Raw genomic sequence first — 22,279 nt, 5'->3', positions numbered from 1 at the left:
AGCTTTATGATGGACAGAACTAGGAAGAAATAGCACACAGAGGTATCCAAATTCTTCCTCAAATTAACCTTTCCCTAGGGGACCAACATGACAGTTACAGTAGGAATGACGACCAGAAGAAAGTGGGATACAATGTGACATCCAGAAGGACACAGAAGTTCTTTGCTGAGAAAATATGTCCAGAAATCTCCTCTTTCAAGATCATGGAGACATGTAGGTTGTTACAGTTGAGTAAAATGTTGTCTCCATTCCTTGAAAATCTCCCGTTCCTAAAACACAGCCTCTCAACTTGGATTTGGCCATTACTGGAAAGAAACACTGAGTATTTCTGAAACTCCAACCATACTTTCCTCATCTACTAATAAGATGTTTTGACATAGTCTAAAGTTACATATAATAATATTTTTGGTCTCTTCTAGTTTTAAATGTAGGAATCCGGGCTCATTATAAAAGATGACAAAGTTTGCACAATTGCTATCTTCTGCATTGTTAAATAATTTTCAAAACAGTTGCATAAACTATCCCCAAACTAGAACTCCTCAGTCTGCATTCGCATAAATGAGGCCCCTAAAGGTACTACAGCTTAGGAACTAAAACAGATTTGGCCATGGGCTTTTTTCACTGTGAAACATTTTTTTGATGTTAAAAAAACGATTTTAAATATCTTGTTAACACCACTTTTAACATTTTGATAACACGAAACACCCTATAAGAAACAGTGTCATGAACTATATTCAATCTATATGATGAAGATAGGACAGTTCATAATTGGAAAGACAGACAAGTCAGTGTTTTCTAAACACATTTTCATGGTTGTCAAGAATAATTGTCATCAGGGGTGCCTGAGTGGCTCAGTTGGTTAAGCCTCTGCCTTCAGCTCAGGTCATGATCTCAGGCTCCTGGGTTCGAGCCCCACATCCGGCTCTCTGCTCAGCAGGGAGCCTGCTTTGTCCTCTCTCTCTGCCTGCCTCTCTGCCTACTTGTGATCTCTCTCTGTGTGTCAAATAAATAAAATCTTTAAAAAAAAAAAAAAAGAATAATTGTCATCAAAGTCTTGATGATATTCTTTTTTTATGAGGTAAATATATAAATATCTATAAAGGTACACACTTTCATATATTATATTCTTGTTTTTTCAGGCTGAAACTATTGTTCAAAACATTCAGTGATGTGAAAGGAAAAATCTGTTCTTCAAAAGGTCAGCAGTTTCCCACAGGAGGGGGAGAGGGTCGATCAGTGAAACAAATGGCAGGCTTTTCTGTAATGCATCTTTTTATGGTAACTGATTCTGCTGTAGTGAGTTATGAACACGATTCAGATGATCTTCTGTAAGGACCCTGATTCCTTCCTCAAAAGAGTCCCTCCCCACTGGTTCAGACAGAAAAATTTACAGATGCTTCAACAAAAAATGAGCTATAACTATCGTATGAAAAGCAGTTATATTTCTTTTATACAAATATATAAGGTAGATTTTCACAAATATTTATAAGAATTTATGAAAATATCACAGGGTATTGAAAACTGTCCACAAGCAGTAATTAAGGATTTTAAAATAAAATTTTGGCAGGGTTTGGTTGAAAAACAAGTTGATATATGTAAATATTTGCTGTTCATACCGTTGTTTTGGTATCATATTTTGGAATGGAGTATTTATTTCCGTGGCATCCATACCATGACGAGTGCCCTCGGTGGCTCGTGTCCATGGGTTTATTAGAATGTAGGGCTGCGTGTGGACCCACTGTTCACTATCACCTATAGCTTATCCATTGACTTGGCTTGACCAAAGTAAGGAGGTGTCTTTCCTCCCCACAGGGCCCTGAACTTTGGGTAACCTACAAGCATGAGAAAATACAGAATTCCCCCTCAGCTGCTCATCATGAGAGTCCGGAACCAACTGACCACAGTAGGATTTCCCATGAAGCCGCCCCGGTCATACAGTCTGCAGTCCGCCTGACCCCCCACCTTCCCAAGTCCTCTATCCCTCCTTAGTCTCCCTAAAACAGACCCCTGTTTGATTTTGAGATGCTTGCAGATCAATGTGCTCTCCCTATTGCAATAGTCTTTTCTAATATGTCTCTCTTAAGTCTAGATTTCTCTTAACTTGACCTTACACACACACATACACACACACACACTACCTTTTAACTGCAAGTAAGAGGGTGTTTGACGTGTTTATTAAGTGATTCCTATGTGATCTGTGAGGTGTTAGATGAAGTATGAGAAAATGTCACCAAGTAATTTATTTTAAAAAACCACACAAAGCCTTGAAGGAAGCAGTCCAGAATGGTTAATCACGGCTTTCGGAAGAGTCTGGACGTACAGACAGCCTGTAGGGAACATACAACGTGCTACTTTGGTAAATGAATGAGGTTGTGATTGGGCCGGAGCCCCAAAATAATGTCTGAAAATGAACAAACAAACAGAACGTGGAGCTTCCTCAGAAAAGAATAAGGAGAACAGCGTCCGTCTTTAATAGATTGGCACCTTCCCTCACTTCTCATGTATTTAGTGTTTGTTACAGACCTGGTACTTCACAGGAACTCAAGACCAGATGAGGGCTTGAATTTGACCCAAACCATCTTCTCATCTCATGTTATTTTACCCAAGTGGCTGATGTGATAACCCTGAAGTGGGAATTTTTTATTTGTGACCTGACTTCGATAAGCTACCGCAAGAAACCAGTAGGCTTTCCCGTTGAAAAGGAGAAGGGGAAGTATGCAATTAGGGAACCTGTGCAACTGAGCAGCAAGCCCTTTCCCGTGTGTGGAGGCTGGGCTCTGTGCCAGGTTCCCTACAAAGTGATCACTTCCACTAACACACTCATCAGATACAGAAGATCAAACCAAGATGCCACCCCCAACACTGACTCATTTTCTCAGCAGATCCTGGCTTATTCTCCTAAAAATGGGAGGAGAGGATATGAGGCTGCGGTGGGCAGGGGCCCCAGATGGGAATGAAGTAGTCGGTTCACTGAGTACAAGAAGAGCCAGACCCTGAACTGAGACTAATGGGGACGCTCTGTGAGAGGGGACGGAGCTCAGTGGACAGCAGTCAGGTGGCCATTCCACTGGCTTCAGCTCCCCAAAGGGCTCTCTTGAATAAGTTCCTCTTCCTTGAAATTAAAATGCTCCACTGCACACCTGGATCATGTAGATAGCTTATTCCAACCTTCTGAATCCTCCCAATCTAAGACACACAAGGTGCTCATTGCCAACGTTGACTCTCTAGGACTTCTATGGATCAAAGAAAATGTAAAACACGGAGGATGTTTCTGTCGTAAGAAAACAGAAACAGAGAGAATTAAGGCAAACAGAAAGCAAGGGAAACTTGGACTGTACATTTTGACTTTTGGTTTTTTGCTATTTCTTCCGCTGTACCTATTGACATGCATCCAAAAATAGTTCTGTTTGTCTAGCTGTTTGTAAACTTGAATCTCAAGAATCAACCCAAGTTGGTTCCCTGTGCCAACCACTAGGGTAAGAAAGAATGACGCGTAGATGGAATTTGACAACAACTCGGCCTGCTGGAACTCGCATGGAAGCTGTCTGGGTGGCTGTGTATGGACACCGTGCTTGGACGAGCGCAGACACAACAGCATCCTGTGCCTGAAGAAAGCATGCCAACTGCACACCATTGGGTAGGAGCCTGGAGATGAGGGTTTCTGATTTTGTAATGCTGCCTGTTTAGCTGTCTTTTCACTAACTGTTCTTTTGGGGGATGCCATTTGAGTCATCACCTCTGAGCAATCTCCTTAAGAATGACTTGAAGATCATCAGAACTTATCTGGGTTCACATAAATATGGTCTTTCCAGGATTCCTGGGTGGGACTCCTCCACTGGAATTTAGAAACTGTCATTATTTCAAGTAAATCAAGCTGCCCCAGCATAACTGTACACAGCTTTCTTAAAACTTATTTTGTGTTGTATAGGTAAATCATTACATATACAAGGTATCAGCTTTCTGCTATTATTTTCTAGCTATTTATGTCTATTGGCATTTGTCAGGATTGGGTCATGTCCATGCCCCTCATTCGCACTTGCGTGTTGGAAAGGCTCATTCCCCAAAGCTGAAGAGGTTCCCTGTTGGTGGTCCCCTCAGCATGAGTACCATGGAAGGACTCCCCCTGTTTGCTCACCTGGCCTCTACTTACTAATTTTACTGACATATCAGGGTTTCTATCTTAAATGTAAGCCCTTTAAGGCTCTCTGTCTCAGATGTTGACGCCTTATTTTTGTAGTCAGGGTTGGGTTTTTTTGTTGTTGTTGTTTTGTTTTGTTTTTTGGTGGGGGCAGGGTTTTGCACCCCATCGTGAGTTGAAATCCAACTCACGTTTATTTCCCCCAAGAGGGGAGGTTTAATTTATTGGTCTCTTGGGTACATGTATGTTCCCAACTGGAAGTTCGGACACTGTGATCCAGATCCCTTGCAGAGCTGGACCACACCCTTGACCAATTAAATCAGACATGATGGGGGGCCGGGATGCTTTGGCAGCTGCCTGGGGAATTCTGAAGTGCAGCCGATGATAACCACTAGTGGGGGTCTAGTGGTGCCCTCTGCGATTCCCCAGCCAGGGAGACAAAGAGACCCGCTCTAATTCATTTCCTCTTCGCACTTCAAAGCGGTTGTGACTACACTATGGGATCAAAGGGATTTCCAGCCCCTGGGGCCCTGACTGCCTGAGGGCTCACAGCTCTGTGGGCCCACAAGGCTTTGAAGTCCACGTGGATTGCTAGGGCAGAGAGATGGGTTCATTGCAGGCATCAAGGCCACAATTTGCCAAAAAAGTACTTCTTCCCCTGTCCCTACACAGCAAGTCTGAGGTGGGGAGAAGACCATCACCCCAACTTACACTTTAATCTTCGCTCTATTAAATGTTGCCCTTTATGGTAAATGAATACTTAGTGTCTACATAAAAGTTGAGAATGATTTTCTTTTCAGCCCTTAATTCATATGTCATTAAAAGTTTATCTGAGACAGTGGGAAAAATTTTATGTGTTTGATTACAGAGAAAATTACAGGACGGTGAATTCATTGTCCATTAACATTCTCCTGCAGATAGCTGGCCTCCTACAGACATCAGGTCTCTGCAGAACACACTTTAACTCAAACATCCATTAACAACAGAAGAAAAATGCCGATTCTACTTTCTAAGTTTCCAAATGTATCAGAACATAACTGTGTCTGTCCAACCTAGAGAGCAGGAGGAGAGATTCTGGAGCTTTACGATTTTTTTAATGAACGTTTCTAGGAACATATGGTCCCCAATAGTTTGACTTTACTGTATGTTTATGCCATAATCTGGTTGATTCTAAATATTAATATGTCAAAACTACTAGATAAGACAGGGATTGATAACATTGCATTCTTAGAAAGAGGTAAATCCAAATACTATTTCTAAAAAAACTGCACAAGAAAATAAAAAAACAACAACAAACCCATGAGCCAATTTGCTAAATGGGCTAATGCTTGTATTTACATACCTTGTGAATTTTGTCAGGTCATTCCTCAGCAATAATTACCTATCTTCTTAATATCAGAAGCTAGAAGGAGGTTATCAGAGTTTAGGAATAATTCACTGAGTCTTTTTAGAAATAAAGTAATAACGCAGTTTAAAAAGTAAAGCATAGGGCAAGAACAGACTTCACTCAAGTCGATTTTGATAATTAAAATTTAATCTATTAATGTGCATTATAGGTAAATTGCGTTTTATGAGAAGTCATCTCATTTTTTAACAAATTGAAGTAACATTTTAAATACTAACAGACTGAATTAGTTATTTCTGGATATAGGAATCCTTATATGTACCCAAAGGCTGTTTGTGAATAAATGCACTATAATGTCAGAGGCCCGTATTCTGCAGGTGGGAAACAGAAGCCTGTCCCTGCAAAGCAAGGTAGTATCAAGCACAGCTTGGTGTGGAGTAAGAAAATAGCTATGTCCATTGTTCATACCTGCTACCATTAGCTCATCTAGGAAAGATGCTCAAACTTTTTTTTTTTTTAAGATTTTATTTATTTGTTTGACAGACAGAGACCACAAGTAGGCAGAGAGGCAGGCAGAGAGAGAGGGGGAAGCAGGCTCCCCGCTGAGCAGAGAGCCCGATGCGGGGCTGGATCCCAGGACCCTGAGATCATGACCTGAGCTGAAGGCAGGGGCTTAACCCACTGAGCCACCCAGGCGCCCCAAGATGCACGAACTCTTAAATGCTTTTCCTACCAGCACCAGTGGAAGGGCTAATGCTCCATAAGCAGAAGCTGCAGGACAAACACTTCACACCTCTCCTGCAATTACGATGATGACTAAGCAGGGCTGTGCTTTTATCGACTTCCAGCCAACTTCACAACATAGCTGAGATTTTGGCAGAATCCTTAGACTTGATTAAATATCTGCAATACTTAGATTTCCCCCAGGCCCTGAGCTGGAAGAATGGCGCTCGACAGGCAGGACTGACTTTTCCCGGCTCTGGTTCCCAGGCCCCAGGTACTGAATGCTGGAGGCCTGGACACGGGGTCTTTCGGAGATAGGTCTTTTGGAGACTTAATCCGCAGTGGCCCACGAGACCACTGTCTGCTGTAGCCGGATGGTGATGGTGTAGGGGAGACCCTCTCCCACATGAGTGCGTCTGCGTCGTGCGGACTTCCATAAGCCTGGGTTCCTCACTTGCAAATGCGAATGGTAGTGCTTGCTGCTCAGACATGCTTCTGAAAATCACCTGAGATGCTGCGCGAAACAGAAACCGCAGAGACTGGGGAGCAAGAAGCATGTAATACACGCTCAAGTTCTTCCCCAGCTTGGAAAGAGCACATTACTTCGCTGTCAGCGGACGATGGTCTAAAGAATACCACATCATAATTTCCCTTGTCTTGGAGAATTTACTCCTATATATGTTTATTTTTTCCCATAATAATAGGCCGGAAGTGCATTACATTTTCCAAGGGCTAAGCACATCCGACTTCAGTTTGTTAACATACAAAATCACTGACAGACAGAGGTCGTCCTGGCGCTTCGCTGGTCTCGGTCGAAGCGAACACAGATCACCAAGAGAACTCTTTCCATTAGATGTGGTGGCATCGTGCCAAGTAATTCTCCTATGTTGTTTGATGACTTTTCACATGCCTAGGGGAAAAATTTTTTTTTTTTTCCTTTTGGATATGTTTTTCTCATAATAAAAACTCCCCCTAAAACTGAAGGCAAAATTTACTTTAATGTGGAAATATATTCCAGCTTGAGAATGAATCAACGCCACATTTTTTCCGCGGAATGAAAGCATGATGTCACTAAGCTTTTGTGTGTTTTCCCAGATGTTAGTCTCCTTTTGTCTGGACGTGAACTATCAGGATCCCGTTTTGCAGCCACATATTTTGTATGTACGGGTTGAATCGAGAAATCAGGGAGAATTTTGGCTGAAGTTTTCAGCTGCCTAAATTTCTATTTTTGGTAATTTTGCCCACCCTTAAAGCAAATATTTGGAACGTATCTATGTTGAATGGCCCTTCCCGACTCGTGATGGAACTTTTAGGACAAAGTGAACACACTGTTTCTGCTCCTTGTGCCCAGAGGGTGGGGACAAGGCCATTTTCTCTTTAAATAGTCACAGATTGTATCACTAACCTTTGTGACCTTTCCTAATGATCCATGCCCGTAACTTCAACTTTAGAATACTGAAAAGTTCAACTCTGAGTAGTGTGACCTTTGAAAACATATGTTTTTACTCCCTAGAATTTTTTCCCATAAAAATGTCTGGTAATAAGAGTCCACTCACCTCCCTTCCCCATTATGTGAATGAAAATAAATGATCTTGATCTCTTAAAAAAAGAAAACACCAGGGCATAGTCCTGAATGATGTAGTATTAGCTTACACACCATCCCTAAGTCTGTAAGAAACACAGATTTATCTGTTTTAATATAAATTGGTCCCAAAGCATTTTTGTACCTCTTCTATCATTGTTCAGTATATATGTGGCTCAAGACAGAAATGGAAAAGAAAATTTAATGGACAGAATCTAAAACAGGGGTATGATGACGCCAGCTATGGTATAGTGGGAAAGAAAAGGATTTGGAGCTGAATCTAGGGAGACCAGCTGTTCCACTTTGTCTGGGACTGAAGGGTGTCCTGAACCCATGGACTCACAGGGCTAACACCAGGAGACCTGGTCACCTCACCAGCCACACACTGGGCTCAAATATAGACCACCTTTACCAGTCTTGGGGACTTTTGCAAACCAGCTTGCCAGATCTTTAGTCATCTCTATGGTAAGGAGAGTAAGAGTAACTAACTAGGGGGACTGGGCGCCCCTAACCAGGGGGCTGAGAGTCCAACTCTTTGTTTCAGCTCAGGTTATGATGTCGGGGTCGTGAGATCGGGTCCTACATGGAGCTCCACATTCACAGAGAAGTCTGAGATTCTCTCTCCTCTCCCTCTGTCGCCCCCATTCCTGCTCGCTCTCTCTCTGCAATAAATAAATAAATCTAAAAAAGAGAGAGACAGAGTAACTATTCCTTCAGATTGTAAAGATCACAGGCAGCATCTGCAAAGAGAACGGTCTGGAACATGATGGTGAAAATAGTAAGAATGCGCTAAGCCCTCCTGACATATCCGACCCGGTAAGATGTACTTGACACACTCTCTTCTTCACTCCTACCACAGCCCACCAGTGTGGGGGTCAAGCCTTTTTCATCCCGTCCCAGAGGACAAAGCCTTGGCCTCCAGAGGCTGGAGCTCCCCCAGGTCACGGCCGGCGGCAGGCTGAGCTCCGTCTTGAGTGCAAACCCTCTTCGAGCCGCCACCCCCTGTGCCGTCTACACCAATAACCAACAAGCTGGTGCTCCAGATAAAAATAAAAACGATGCGTCTTGCCCCCCTCCTCTGCACCCCACACATGCGCACAGCAGTAACCCCAAAGCACTAAGCCTGGGAAGGCCCGCTGCTGCGTTGTGACCCCGGAATCAGAGACCAGTCGCCTTTGGGGTCCTGCGGAAAGCCGCACAGATTCTGCCCCAGTTCTCCCCAGCCAGGGTGGAGTTTGGGTTGACGGATCCCAAAGCAGAATGCAAGCATCGCCCTCTGACAGCCCGTGCCCTCTGACCCATTTACTGCCCCAGGTGTGAGTGGGCCGTGCCTCCGCGTCTTCATAGAGCCTTGCACTGGGCGGGCTGTGGGCTGTTCTGCAGTGATTTATTTCTGGATCTCAAGGAGCTAGACTTGCATTTCATAACTATTCAAAACTGGCAGAAGTGCTTCTGATGCCGCAGTGCTCCCCACCCCATGGCCGCAGCCGGGCAGGCTGAGGATTCCGGCCCGGGGATGCCATCAGGCCTCCCCGTCTACGGGCAGTGGCTTTCTTTTCCGTGGATCGCTCATCTGAGCTCGGGCTCCTGCCAGTCGCATCTTCAATTTATTTTGTGGCCTGAGTGCTCCCCACGGAAGACAGCCTGTGGCCATTGTCTGCCCAACCGTGCAGAATAATCTACTAAGGAGAATTCTGTTATTCTAACAAGTGGAAGATCCATGATTCCTTTGGCATGCTTTCACACGGTTAGTGTTGCTAGGATTCGGGGCTTTGTTGGGTGGAGGCTTCTGTGACCGTTCATGCCAGACTCTACTTGCCTTTCCCATCAGTGGCCAATTTTTAATCCCTTCTCTTACGCTGATGGAGATGTTCTTTTAATCTTCCTTCCCGACACAAGTGGGAAGCTTCCAGAGCCCAAAAGGGAGATGGAAAATTGACTTCTCTTGTTTATTTTAGTTTATTTACTGTGCAAATATTTTTTAAATATTTATATATCCTATGAATCACTTAGATTCCAAAGCTTAGTGAAGTTATTTCCTTCACTTACAAAAAAAAAAAAAAAAAGGAAAAAAAATGGAAATAGTCCTATGACCATTTAATGAGGGGGAAAATAAAGATCACCACGCACTTCTTACTCCTGATTCTATCACTGCCTGTCTTTCATCAGCTTTTTGGGGACCCATTATAACCCTGGGTCATTACCATAGCTCAGTCATTTTTTGAAAGTCTGAGTCAACCATTACAAGTAGGCTTAAACTTCAAATATCTTCTGGGCATCTCCCATTGATTTTGCAATCTCTCCTGGGTTAATAGAGAATTAAGCAGATTAGTTTTGCTTTTTAGAGTAATATATTGTGGCTGCCATAATCACTCCCTTCTACCAGAATCACTGATGAGGGAAAGTAACATTTATATTGGATTTATATTTTAGGGGGAAAAAAATCACTCGTGTTTCACTGTCTCTCCCCAATATAATCAAAAACCCAAGAAAAAATAACCAAGTCAACAACAAAAAAAATTGTTTGCACTATTTTTCAAAGACTTTTAAGATATATAATAATGAACCAGTTAACTCTATGCCATTGATTTCACTATTTTCATATCCAGAAAGCAAAAATGTGGAAGTGAGCAAAAAAAGGGGGCTGATGGAACCAATAGAGTTTAATTATATCATATCCATGAAAGTGCACACACTTTACTTTTAGCAGTTAGCTCATGCACAAAATCATTGATTACAAATTATTACCATAAGCACAATTTCCCCACATTTTCTTACACAAGTTTCCAACATACAAAAAAGTTAGCAGAACCACATAATAAACACATAATCACCACCTAGATTTTACAATTAACATTCATTATGTCTTATTCCATACCTATCCATCTTTTTTCATTCCTTTGTCCATAAATCAATCCATCATAAGCACAATTTTAACAAGTTAAATTACCTCATTTTCCACCCATGGAAGTTTGGAAGCAATCAATTAGAATGGATTTCTTTCTACAGGCAAAGAGTATAGGGCCTGACAGATCTTGGTCTATTAATAACCATAAGATTTGATGGGAATGACACTCGGGGAGGGAACAGGGAACAGGTGCCAAGTACTAAGAGGAGCTCAAGAATCTTGACAGTTGGAGGCAGCACTGTGGAGGGTAGACATAATCCAGCTTCATCCTGTAAGCTACAAATCCCATCCTGGGCACAGGACAGACCATGTTCATAATTGTCTGTAATCTTCGTGAAGCCTAGATAGGGCCACAAAATCCTTCTCAACACAGTACTCTGGGCAGCACCACCAACAGTCAGAACTTCCAGGACAGGTAAAACTTAAATGTCATCCATGGTTGGGCAGACACCCTTGATACACACCTCACAACTCCAAGGGCAGCTACATAGGATTGATATTGATGATTGATGACCATGAGATCAACAAGTACAGAGTCCCTAGTATATGCAATACCACTACTCCTCCAAGTTTTGCAAAGTCAAGTATTCTCCACAAATTTTGCTTAACAAGAGGAGGGAAGGACGGAGGAAGGAAGGAAGAAAACTAAAGTCTTTCATGATGACTGTAACCATCCTGAGAAGTTCTACTGCCTGGGATGGACCTGGGCAGTTGTAAGGACTGGATGGTCTCCAGAGGGGGCTTTGGATTTACAGAAAAAAAAATCCAAATTAAGAAAAAAGTTACGGAAGATTTGCAGAGTCTGGATTCAGAAACCATTTGGATTCACCAGATGGCCTGAATGCATGCCGGGTGTTGGAGACAGGGCAGAGGTTGGGGAAGAATAATGAGGAGGAAGGACAGTTATATGTAAATAGATAGCCATTCCGAATATTGGATTTTGTTGGAATAAACATGATTTGTCTTTTATCATTTGGTATGCAGTCTGAAAGGCCTTAATAAAATAACAAACCTCACTGAGCTTTATTTTGAATTTTTATGATTTCTTAGTCTCCTGGCTGCACACTCTTAGTGGCAGGATAGAGATTATGGAATAATCTGGGCAAAAAGTATATAATTAAGACGGAAGACAGTGGTAATTTTAATATATATTTTTAAAAGTCTACCAGGAGAATAAAAGTTAACTTTCCAAAATGTTCGAGCACACTAGTGGGAAACTTCATTCATCCAGAAGATTCCTGGACTAGCTCATTCTCTAACCAAACCAGAGACGAGACATTAATTAGCATATCCACAGAGCAATGTATTTTGTGGCAGGTTGATTTTTTAACTTAAGTGAGAACATTGCTTTTAGTTCATCGACTCTTTACCAACTCAACGGGATTGTGTTTTACAGCCTGCAGATGGTATGGCGTACGCGCGTGGGGATGGCAGTGGGTGTCTGAATTCTGTGTCTACAACTTGTCTCCTTGCATTGTTTGTTTAGCTGGCCACTGAGCAGAAAGTGTTCCCTTTCTTCTCTTTCATTCTAAGATGGCTGAGGTCAATAAGGAATATCATGTTTCCGAGTAGTGTGGTCTAAGAAGAAGGTTCCCTTGTGAGGTTTAGAAGCTCCATGTGTCCGCAACTGTGTCCACAAACACTTGAGCTGTGTTTCCATTCTGTTTATGGTTCAGCTAAATCTGTCACATCTTAGAGTGGAGCCCTGGTGGGCTGTGGTGTCAAGACAGTGGCGCCCTGGACATGTGCATCGTTAGGGTGGTCTATGGAGCAGCATGGGGGAGCATGAAGACAAAGCGTCTTGACACATGTTGATAAAATGATGACACAGCAAACACATGGAGGGACACATATTTCAGTATGGGCCGGATGATGGTCTCCAGTCACGTGGAGCCAGGTCCTGGTGGGTCTAGTAGAAATAAAGATTCAAAGAATGGAAAAATCGTTAAAATGCTTACAATTTGCCACAGTCTAAAACACAAACACAGGCTATTTCCTTAAAGACTCTCAGGATCCTGCCCCTTAACCTTCCTTGCATTCTCAGCCTGGCATAAATGCATCCCGTTGTTGACAATATTGTTGACAAAATCCTTTTCAATGGGCTGCTTCAGAAACAATTGATAGTTGTGCATCCCTAGAATTATATTTTTGGCTTCAAGGACAACTGAGAAGGGCTGACATACTCTTTACAGAAACGAAATGATTGTGAAGGTACTAGCTTAATAACCTACATGCTAAATTCATTTGGGATGTGTATTTAGTGTGTGAATGCGAGTTTGTGTGTGTGCTTGTAACATCCTTTCTAGACCCAATATTAGGGAGCCATTGTTAGCGTTTGGTTGTTAAGAGAAACAGAGAAGTTTATTCCGGGCATTTTTTTCTCTAGCCATTTATCCTAACTCTGATATTGATAGAAGAGAATTTTCTTTGTTGAGTTGTTATAAAGTAGTGTTGATTTTATAGACTGGAAAGCTGCAGTGTATCTGGGATTCCGGGACATCAGGGATTCCCAGCTGTCCCCCTAGAGCATTGTTCTCTCTGTGACCAGGCTATGACCTTTGACACTGAGTCCCACTACTGCCCCTCGCCCATGTGGACCACCCCACACCTCTCCTTCCTTGTCTGGGTACTGCACAGAGAGAATGTCGTATATTTTAGATGCTAGTTTATAATTCTGGATTTATGTACACTGTAGAATCAGTGTTATATAAGAAATCACATTTTTAAGTTTGAAGTTTCTATAGTTTACATACAACAAAACAGCCTATTCTAAAAAAGTCCGTGGAACAAGGAGACACATTTGTTTTTGTTTTTTTGTGGAGGAGTTATTATGATCTCAAAACCTTTTCACCTTGTTTTCCAGAGCCTGTTTCTGGTCTGTGAATTCTCACAGGAACAGTGGCCATTGCTGGCTTATTCACTCTGGGGTCCCAGGCCCCAGGGCAAGGCTAACATATGGCTCGTCTTCAACCACAGTGTTTTGAATGCAAGCCTAGATGAACATGTACTAGGTCCTCTCTCTCTGATGGAGTCAGAGAGCATGCAGGCAGATTCTCTGATAACCTCATGCAGCCCCGTGAGAAAAGGGGCTGGGAGTCATACAGTATCGTTGGTGAAGGGAAAGTAGGTTAAAAATAAGGGGTTCTTCAGGACACAAAATCAATGCACAGAAAACGGTGCATTTGAATACACTAACAATGAGACAGATGAAAGAGAAATCAAGGAGTCGATCCCATTTATAACTGCACCCAGAACCATAACCGAGGAATAAACCCAACCGAAGAGGTCAAGGACTTGTACTCTGAAAACTATAGAATGCCCATGAAAGAAATTAAGGAAGCTACAAAGAAATGGAAAAACATTCCATTCTCATGGATTGGAAAAACAAATGTTGTTAGAATGTCTATGCTTCCCAGCACAATCTATACATTCAATGTAAATCCTATCAAAGTGCCATAGCTTTTTTCACAGAGTTGGAACGAATAATCCTAAAATTTGTATGGAACCAGAAAAGATCCCAAATAGCTAAAGGAAAGTTGAAAAAGAAAACCAAAATGGGTGGCATCACAATTCTGGACATTGAGCTATATTATAACAAAGCTGTCGTCATCAAGACAGCACCGTAATGGCACAAAAACAGACACATAGATCAATGGAACAGTAATGTACAGAAATGGACCCTCAATTCTATGGTCAACTAATCTTTGACCAATCAGGAAAGAATATTCAATGTAAAAAAGACAGTATTTTCAACAAATGGTTTTGGGAAAATTGGACAGCCACATGCAAAAAAGTGAAACGGGGCCATTTCCTTACACCACACACAAAAATAGACTCAAAATGGATGCAAGACTTAAATGTGAGGCAGGAATCCATCTAAATACTAGAGGAGAACATAGGCAGCAACCTCTTTGACCTCAGTCACAGCAACTTCTGGCTAGACACATCGCCAAAGGCAAGGGGAAAAAAGGGCAAAAGTGAGCTATTGGGACTTCATCAAGATAAAAAAACTTTTGCACAGCAAAGGAAATAGTCAACAAAACCAAAAGACAACATACCAAGTGGGAAAATACATTTGCAAATGTTTTATCAGATAAAGGTTCAGTAGCCAAAACCTATAAAGAACTTATCGAACTCAACACCCAAATAACAAATAATCCAATCAATAAATGAGCAAAAGACATGAACAGACATTTCTCCAAAGAAGACATACAAATGGCCAGAAGACACATGAAAAAATGCTCAACATTAGTTAGCATAAGAAAAATACAAACCAAAACCACAACAAAATACTACCTCACACCTGTCAGAATGGCTAAAATTAACAATTCAGGAAACAGCAAATGTTGGCGAGGATGCAAAGAAAGGGAAACCCTCCTACACTGTTGGTGGGAATGTAAGCTGGTGCAGCCACTCTGGAGAACAGTACGGAGGTTCCTCAAAATGTTAAAAATAGAGCTATCTTATGACCCAGCAACTGCACTACTGCATATTTACCCCCAAAGATACAAACGTGTGATCTGAAGAGGCACGTGCACCCGAATGTTCATAGCAGCAATGTCCACAATAGCCAAACTGTGGAAAGAACCTAGATGTCCATCAACAGATGAATGGATAAAGAAGATGTGGGATGTGTATACACGTGTGTGTGTGTGTGTGTGTGTGTGTGTGTGTACATCATGGAATATTGCTCAGCCATCAAAAAGAATGAAATCTTGCCATTTGCAACAACATGCATGGAACCAGAAGGCACTATGCTGAGTGAAATAACTCAGTCAGAGAAAGACAATTGTCATATGATCTCATTAATAAGTGGAATTTAAGAAATAAAGCAGAGGATCATAGAGGAAGAGAGAAAAGGTTAAAACAAGACGAAATCAGAGAGGAAGGCAAACCACAAGAGACTCTTAATCATAGGAAACAAATTGAGGATGGCTAGAGGGGAAGGGGTGGGGGATGGGGCAACTGGAGGATGGACATTAAGGAGGGCACGTGATGTAATAAGCACGGGTGTTATATAAGACTGATGAATCACTGACCTCTACCTCTGAAACCATAATACATTATTTATCAATTAACCAAAATTAAATAAAATTAAAAAAAAATAAGGGCCTTTCATCCCAATTTGGTGATTACTGAGAAACACCTCAGCAAGTGTCCTGAGCAAAACCACTGGAAATTTTTAGGATCTCTCTTCTCATTCTAAATAATAGTTTACTTTTGAACCAACTTCTTTGTATTCGCAACTTAACTGTTTTTATTTTTAAAAAATGATTTTAGGACTTGTATAAGTTTTAGATGCCACAAAGTGTGGCTCAGTCCCAAATAAAAGGTCACAGTATTTGGGAGGAGAACTCTCTTTTTCCTTTTGTTCTGTTCCTTCCCCCACTGCTTTCCCACTTTTTTCTTTCCCGGTTTCACGCCTGCCTTCCACCCGTTTAACAGCCTAGTGACGCATCTTCAACACCGTCTGCACCAATAAAGCAGGACTCTCTCTTTTACCAACAGTACGGGTCTCAGGTCTCGTGATGTTGTGGGTATTGTGCTCCCTCCCAGCACTATAAAAACCACTAACATTGGTAGGGCGTGGGGTGTCTCTCCATTGTCACCTCAGGGCCACACAACCCCCTCTAGATTTCCTGCCCTCCACTTCCCCTGAGTTACAAGGACATGAGAATAGGGTCTATGTGTGCGACGCTCATGCTTGATACTAGCATTTTTTTTTTAATTTTAAAGAAGTGACACAAAAGCCTGGAGACAGCTCAGGCGTATTCCAGAGGTGGCTGCGGTGTGAGGCACCCTTGCAGATGGGGGAAGGCTGCCCAGGGCCGTGCTGGGATCTGATGGATCAGGGCTTGGCGGCCTGTGTTCCCCTACACCTGGTTTCCTCTGGGTCTTCACCATCTCCCCAGGCTCATTCCCTAGGTGTCCTATAATTTCTGTAAACTACCAGTTAGACTCTGACAAATTCCTTTGTGCTTATATTAACGGGACTACCTTTCCTTATTCTTATTCAGGAACCTGCCCAAAGCACATTTTAAATCTTATCTTGGAGGTCTTATCGTCTAAGCCGCTTTCTCATTTTGTATAAGGGGAAACTGAGTCTACTAGGAGAGTCTGAGGGGACAACCTACTTCACGGAAGGTACCTGGAACTAGGATCTAGTGAAGGGAACTCTACATTCCTCTGTCACTCAGACTACGTGTCAGATAAATCTCTACTATTGAATCATTTCTGGAGTAAACTCTTTAATAAAACAAAACCCTATACATCTGTACAAGGACTCAAGGATACTGCACGGAGGTCCTGACTCCTGGTCACACTCGGCCTAATGAAATACAAATTTCATTTCTTAAAACCTCTTTTTTCCATAAGTCTTTGCTCTTCTTACTCCCATTACTCGATGGTCCCCACTTCCCAGAATTTGGAGACCAGAAACAGAGGAGTAGAAGATGACGCTGGGTTCTCAATTTGGGGAGAAAGATGACTTACCTATCACCTCCACACACCACAAAAGCAATCAGCAAGGAAAGTGTGCAAGATGGTTTAAGGGGAAACAACCATTCTTGAATGCAGGAATAGGGAAAGAGGAACAGAACTTGGTAACAGAAACAGTTGATAAGTAGCCACATAAGAATCAGAAGGAGAAACCAGCCAGAATCAGGAGAGTACCTACCATGAGGGCCAACAGAAGAGTGTGCTCTAACAAGCAGGGTGTGGTCAACAACACCATCCTGAGAGGAAGGTCAAGAAGCAGAAGGAATCAGTAGGAAAACAGATTTGGGATCTGCTGTGGCCTGCATGCCTGTCTCCCTTCCCCACCACCTCATGCCCCAAATCATGTGTTAAATCCCATCTCCCAAAACGACAGTGTTAGGAGGTAAGGCTTTTGGGAGGCAACAAGGTCATGACGGTGGAGCCCCCATGGTGGGATTAGTGTCCTTATAAGACACCCTAGGGAGCCCCCTTGCCCCTTCCTTCATGTAAGGACACAGTGAAAAGATGTCGTCTATGAACCAGGAAGGGGGTCTCACCAGACAAGGGGGCTTCTGGTGCCTTGACCTTGGACTTCCAGCCCCCAGAGCTGTGAGAAATCAATGGTTGCTTATGACCCTCCCAGTCTGTGGTATTTTGTTAGAGCAGCCAAAGCGCTAAGAGAGAAACCAAGATAACTACCAACGATCTTATTAAGAAATGGCCCTTCGGCATAGAAAACATAGAAGATTGGGATTAGCTGAGAAATAGGTGGGCGATGGGAATGTGAAGGATGAGAATGTGTACAACTACTCCTTCCAAGAAATCTGCCATTAAAGGGAAGGTGGCAGATGGTGTTTTTTTTTTAAGAGTTTATTTATTTATTTGAGAGAGAGAGAGAGCATGAGTGGGAGTGGGGGACAGAAGGAGAGAGAGAAGCAGGCTGACCCCCGCTGAGCAGGGAGCTCACCATGGAGCTCCATCCCACGACTCTGGGATCATGACCTGAGAGCCAAAGGCAGGTGCTTAACCAATGAAGCCACCCAGGTGCACCCTGGGAGATGGTATATTTAATCAAACCACAGCCGTGGCCATAGATTCTCCCTCCACACAATGCCATCTCCCTGAGGACAGCCCGGAGTCTACCCAGTGTGTTAAACAGACCTAACCAATCCTATGAGATGAAAGAAAATATGTCATAGGTCCGTCTGCCCTCCCTTGCTGAAACACGCAGTCATTCCAGCGCTGCTTCAAATTTGTAACATGTCCCCATAGAGAGCTACCACCCCGTGCCTCCTAGGATGGCCATAATCTATTTAAAAAAATAAGTACTGGTGAAAATATGAGGATAATTAAGATGCTTACATGTTGGGGGGATGTAAAGTGTGACAGGAACAGGCTGGCTAAGTGTACTTACTGAACAGAACTGAAAACAGGTGTTCCAACAAAACCCGGTGCATGAACACGGACAGCAGCATCGTTCCTAACAGCCGAAATGTAGAAGCAGCCCAAATGTCCACTGACGGATGGATAAACAAGATGTGGTGCGATCATACAAAGGACAATTATTCAAGCATGGAAAGGAATAAAGACCTGAGTCTTGCTAAAGTATGGATGAGCTCAAAAACATCAGGCTGAATGAACGATGCCAAGACACAGAAAGCACATATTCATTCTATTTGCACGAAATATGCAGACTAGGCAAATCCATGGAGACAAAAAAAAAAAAAGCCAAGGGGTGCCACGGGCTGGGGACAAGGGGAAATGAGGAGCGGCCCTCTGGTTTGGGGTTTCCTTTTGGGCGGCAAAGATTCTCTGAAACTAGATGAAAGTGGTGGCTAGACAACGTTGGGAGGCACTAAATGAGACATTATTCCACATTTTTAAGAGATTAAAATGGTGATTTTTATGTTATATGAATTCTAATTCAATAAAAAATTCTTTTGGTTCCTTTTTAAAAATTACTTGACTGCTACACCTTGAGATTACTTAGCGAAGGACATGTTTTTAATCTGAACCTTCCAAAGCTATAGCTTCTCAAGTGGTCTCTCGATAACCTTCCAGCCCCTCGTTAACCTCAAACATGTTAGCTTGATTTCTAAATCCAACACATGACTTCCAAGTCTGACTGAAAGTTGATTTTTTCAGTCATGACTTAGTTGGTCAACCCTCATTTGGAAATGGAATGTTGACTATTTTCAATCAGAAACCCAGGATTCTAGAGACTTGTTTTCTGAGGAGAGAGAGGCCAAACCCTTCCACTGACGGCTCAGCCAGCTCATGTCGCTCTTCATGGGACCCGTTTGAAGAAAAAGTTCATGATTTATTGTGCAAGCTGATCATCAGAATGAGCATTTACTTGTTTTCTCTCTTTTTTAAGATTTTATTTACTTATTTGACAGAGAGACACAGCAAGAGAGAGAGCACAAGCAGGGTGAGTGAGAGAAGGAGAAGTAGGCTCCCTGCTGAGCAGAGAGCCTGATGAGGGACTCGATCTCAGGACCGTGGAATCATGACCTGAGCCGAAGGTAGACGCTTAATGACTAAGCCACGCAGGTGTCCCTCACTGTGCTATCTTTTTTTTTTTAATATTTATGATTTGTTTATTTATTTGACAGACAGAGATCACAAGTAGGCAGAGGGGCTGGCAGAGAGTGAGGGGGAAGCAGGCTCCCAGCTGAGCAGAGAGCCTGATGCGGGGCTCAATCCCAGGACCCTGAGATCATCACCTGAGCCGAAGGCAGAGGCTTTAACCCACTGAGCCACTCAGGTGTCCCTCACTATGTTATTCTTATGAGGACAGTGATCTTTACATTCTTTGAAGTTATGTAATTTCAGACATGCTAGAGAAGTTCTCCTCCCCCAGAGCTCCACTCTGACAGGTCTGAAATCCTAGATTCTGTAAGAAGCTGTAACAGCTGTGGGGGATGGCAGGCTGCTCACACCCTACGAGCATCAGCCCACTGCGGGATCCGTAACATGGGACCCTCTGCACTCCATCGATCCATGGCTGGCGTGGGGGGTGGGTCTGAACATGACCCCACCCCAGGCAAGCCCATACTTAGCTGTCACTGCTAGAGTCAGGAAAGGGGCTTGAGGAAGACAGGCTTCCTGCTCATAGTCCGCAGGTACAGTGCACCTTGCCGACTTCGGGTTTCGCGAGGGACGCACACACCTGGAATACCTCTCCGTGGGCACAGGTCCTTGTGGTTTCAGGAACTGGCGTGGGAGGCACAGCTGAAACTGTGCAGAGGCTGGCGCTCCAGCGAGTCGTTCCAGCCGCTGGAGCTCAGCACCGGGAACACGAAGATACAACACAGCACACCGCCGACGACAGTCCTCCACATGACTCACCCCAGAAGCGCGGCCCCGCTCTGGGCCTTACCCTTTCTGTGGAAAACATTCTCTGGGGCCTTTGGAAGAGGATGACTCATGCCAGAGGGTATTTTTAGGAATCTGTTAACTTGCCTTCAGCATAACGAATCCAGTTGGAGAGGAGCGCTGAGCCGTTACCCACGAGCCGATCCCAGTGTTGTCCTCTTGCCAGGCTTTCTTGGTGTGCAGACTGAGTCATTTTCCAGGGAGGCAGGAGGGGAAAACAGAAGAAGGCTGTTGCTACAACAGGGTATTTGATATGATGCTAAAGAACCCAATAGCATCCCTATCTGTATCTTTATCGGATCGCACCTGCTCCCTCCAAGCTCATCTCATAATCCCGGTGAGATCTGACAGTGTCGCTCCAGGGCATTGCAAGGACCACGTTAATATCAGCACTGGGCTTAGAGCGGAGTCTAACAAGCTTTATGGACAACACTGAGTCTGAAAGGTGCTCGTACACTTGCTCCTTGCACGTCAGACCACTGGACAAGAGCACCATGACACGGGAAAGATGCCTAAGAGGTGTGAGAGTGGCCGGGGCGCCTTTCCAGAAGGTTGGGAGTCTCCCAAATGTGTGTGCGTGTGAGCACACGCAGGTATGTGTGGGAGTGTGCGTGCTTGTGAGCACAGTTATGTGTGTGTTGTACCTGTGCATGTTTTGCTTGTGTGTGTGGGTGTTACTGTGCCTGTGTTTGTGTGTGTACATATGCATTTGTGTGTGCACACGTGTATTTGTGTGTATCTGTGTGTGTGTTGGTAGGCATAAGTATGCGGGTGTGTATCTATGTGTGTATTCGGGTGTGTGTGTGTGTGTGTGTGTGTGTATGTGTGCGTTTTAGTTACCAAACACCCGTTCCAGCTACGTGGGTCCATCAAGCCGCTGCTGGGTGAGTCAGTGAGTGGTTTGCAGAGTGTTCAAAGCTGAGAAATGGAATCTCTGTTTCAGTAGCAGAGAAGGGAAATCCTGCCATCAAATGCCAAGAGAGCAAGCATTCAGTATGGTGTCATTCTACTAACGTGGCAAGAATTTCACATTCTCTGGTAATGATCAGAAGCCAAACAAAAAACAAGTAAATGTCCAAAACACGAATTCTTTTCGGCTGGCCTGCCGCTTTCCTATTTTCTTCCACTGTTGCTGCTTTCCTCTTTGTTTTTGCTCTGGCCTGACATTTACATTGCTCTTCCATGATGGTTTTCCTGTCCATACAAGCTCTAACCTTCCCTCCCCGGGGCGTGCGAGTCTGTGCTGACGGGTCCTCTACCTGGCTTGGCTGGGTGAAACACACATTCATGAATTTACAGGGTGCTTCTCTTCCAAGCGGCACTGCCATCGCCCAGGACCAATCCACAAGCTTTCCCTCCTCACCACCAGCATTGTTCAGACAGATGGTGACTTTCCACTCCAGCAGGGAGCCACAACCACCAATTTTAGAGAGTAAATTGGAAAACTGATGTTCCCTTTTAAATAAGCAAAGGATCACTGATCCAGCTCAGCCCACAGAGAAAACCAGATCTCAAATCTCACCCTGAATTGAAACCACTATGGCACTGTCCTTTGCTGGAAAAAAGGAAGAAAAACACCACATAAGATTCTTACATTCAAACTTTGACCGTGGTTTTCTCCAGTTTCACTGAGAGTGGAAAGCACAAATCACCGTCTTTTTGACAATGCATTTGCCTGGTCCAGAATGAGGAAGTATTAAATAATTTACACAACATCTTGTTAGGGGG

This window comes from Meles meles, chromosome 7 (genome assembly GCF_922984935.1).
Source record: "Meles meles chromosome 7, mMelMel3.1 paternal haplotype, whole genome shotgun sequence".
NCBI classification, from domain to species: Eukaryota; Metazoa; Chordata; class Mammalia; order Carnivora; family Mustelidae; genus Meles; species Meles meles.
The sequence above is the reverse complement of the archived record's forward strand: the minus strand, read 5'-3'. Positions refer to the sequence as shown.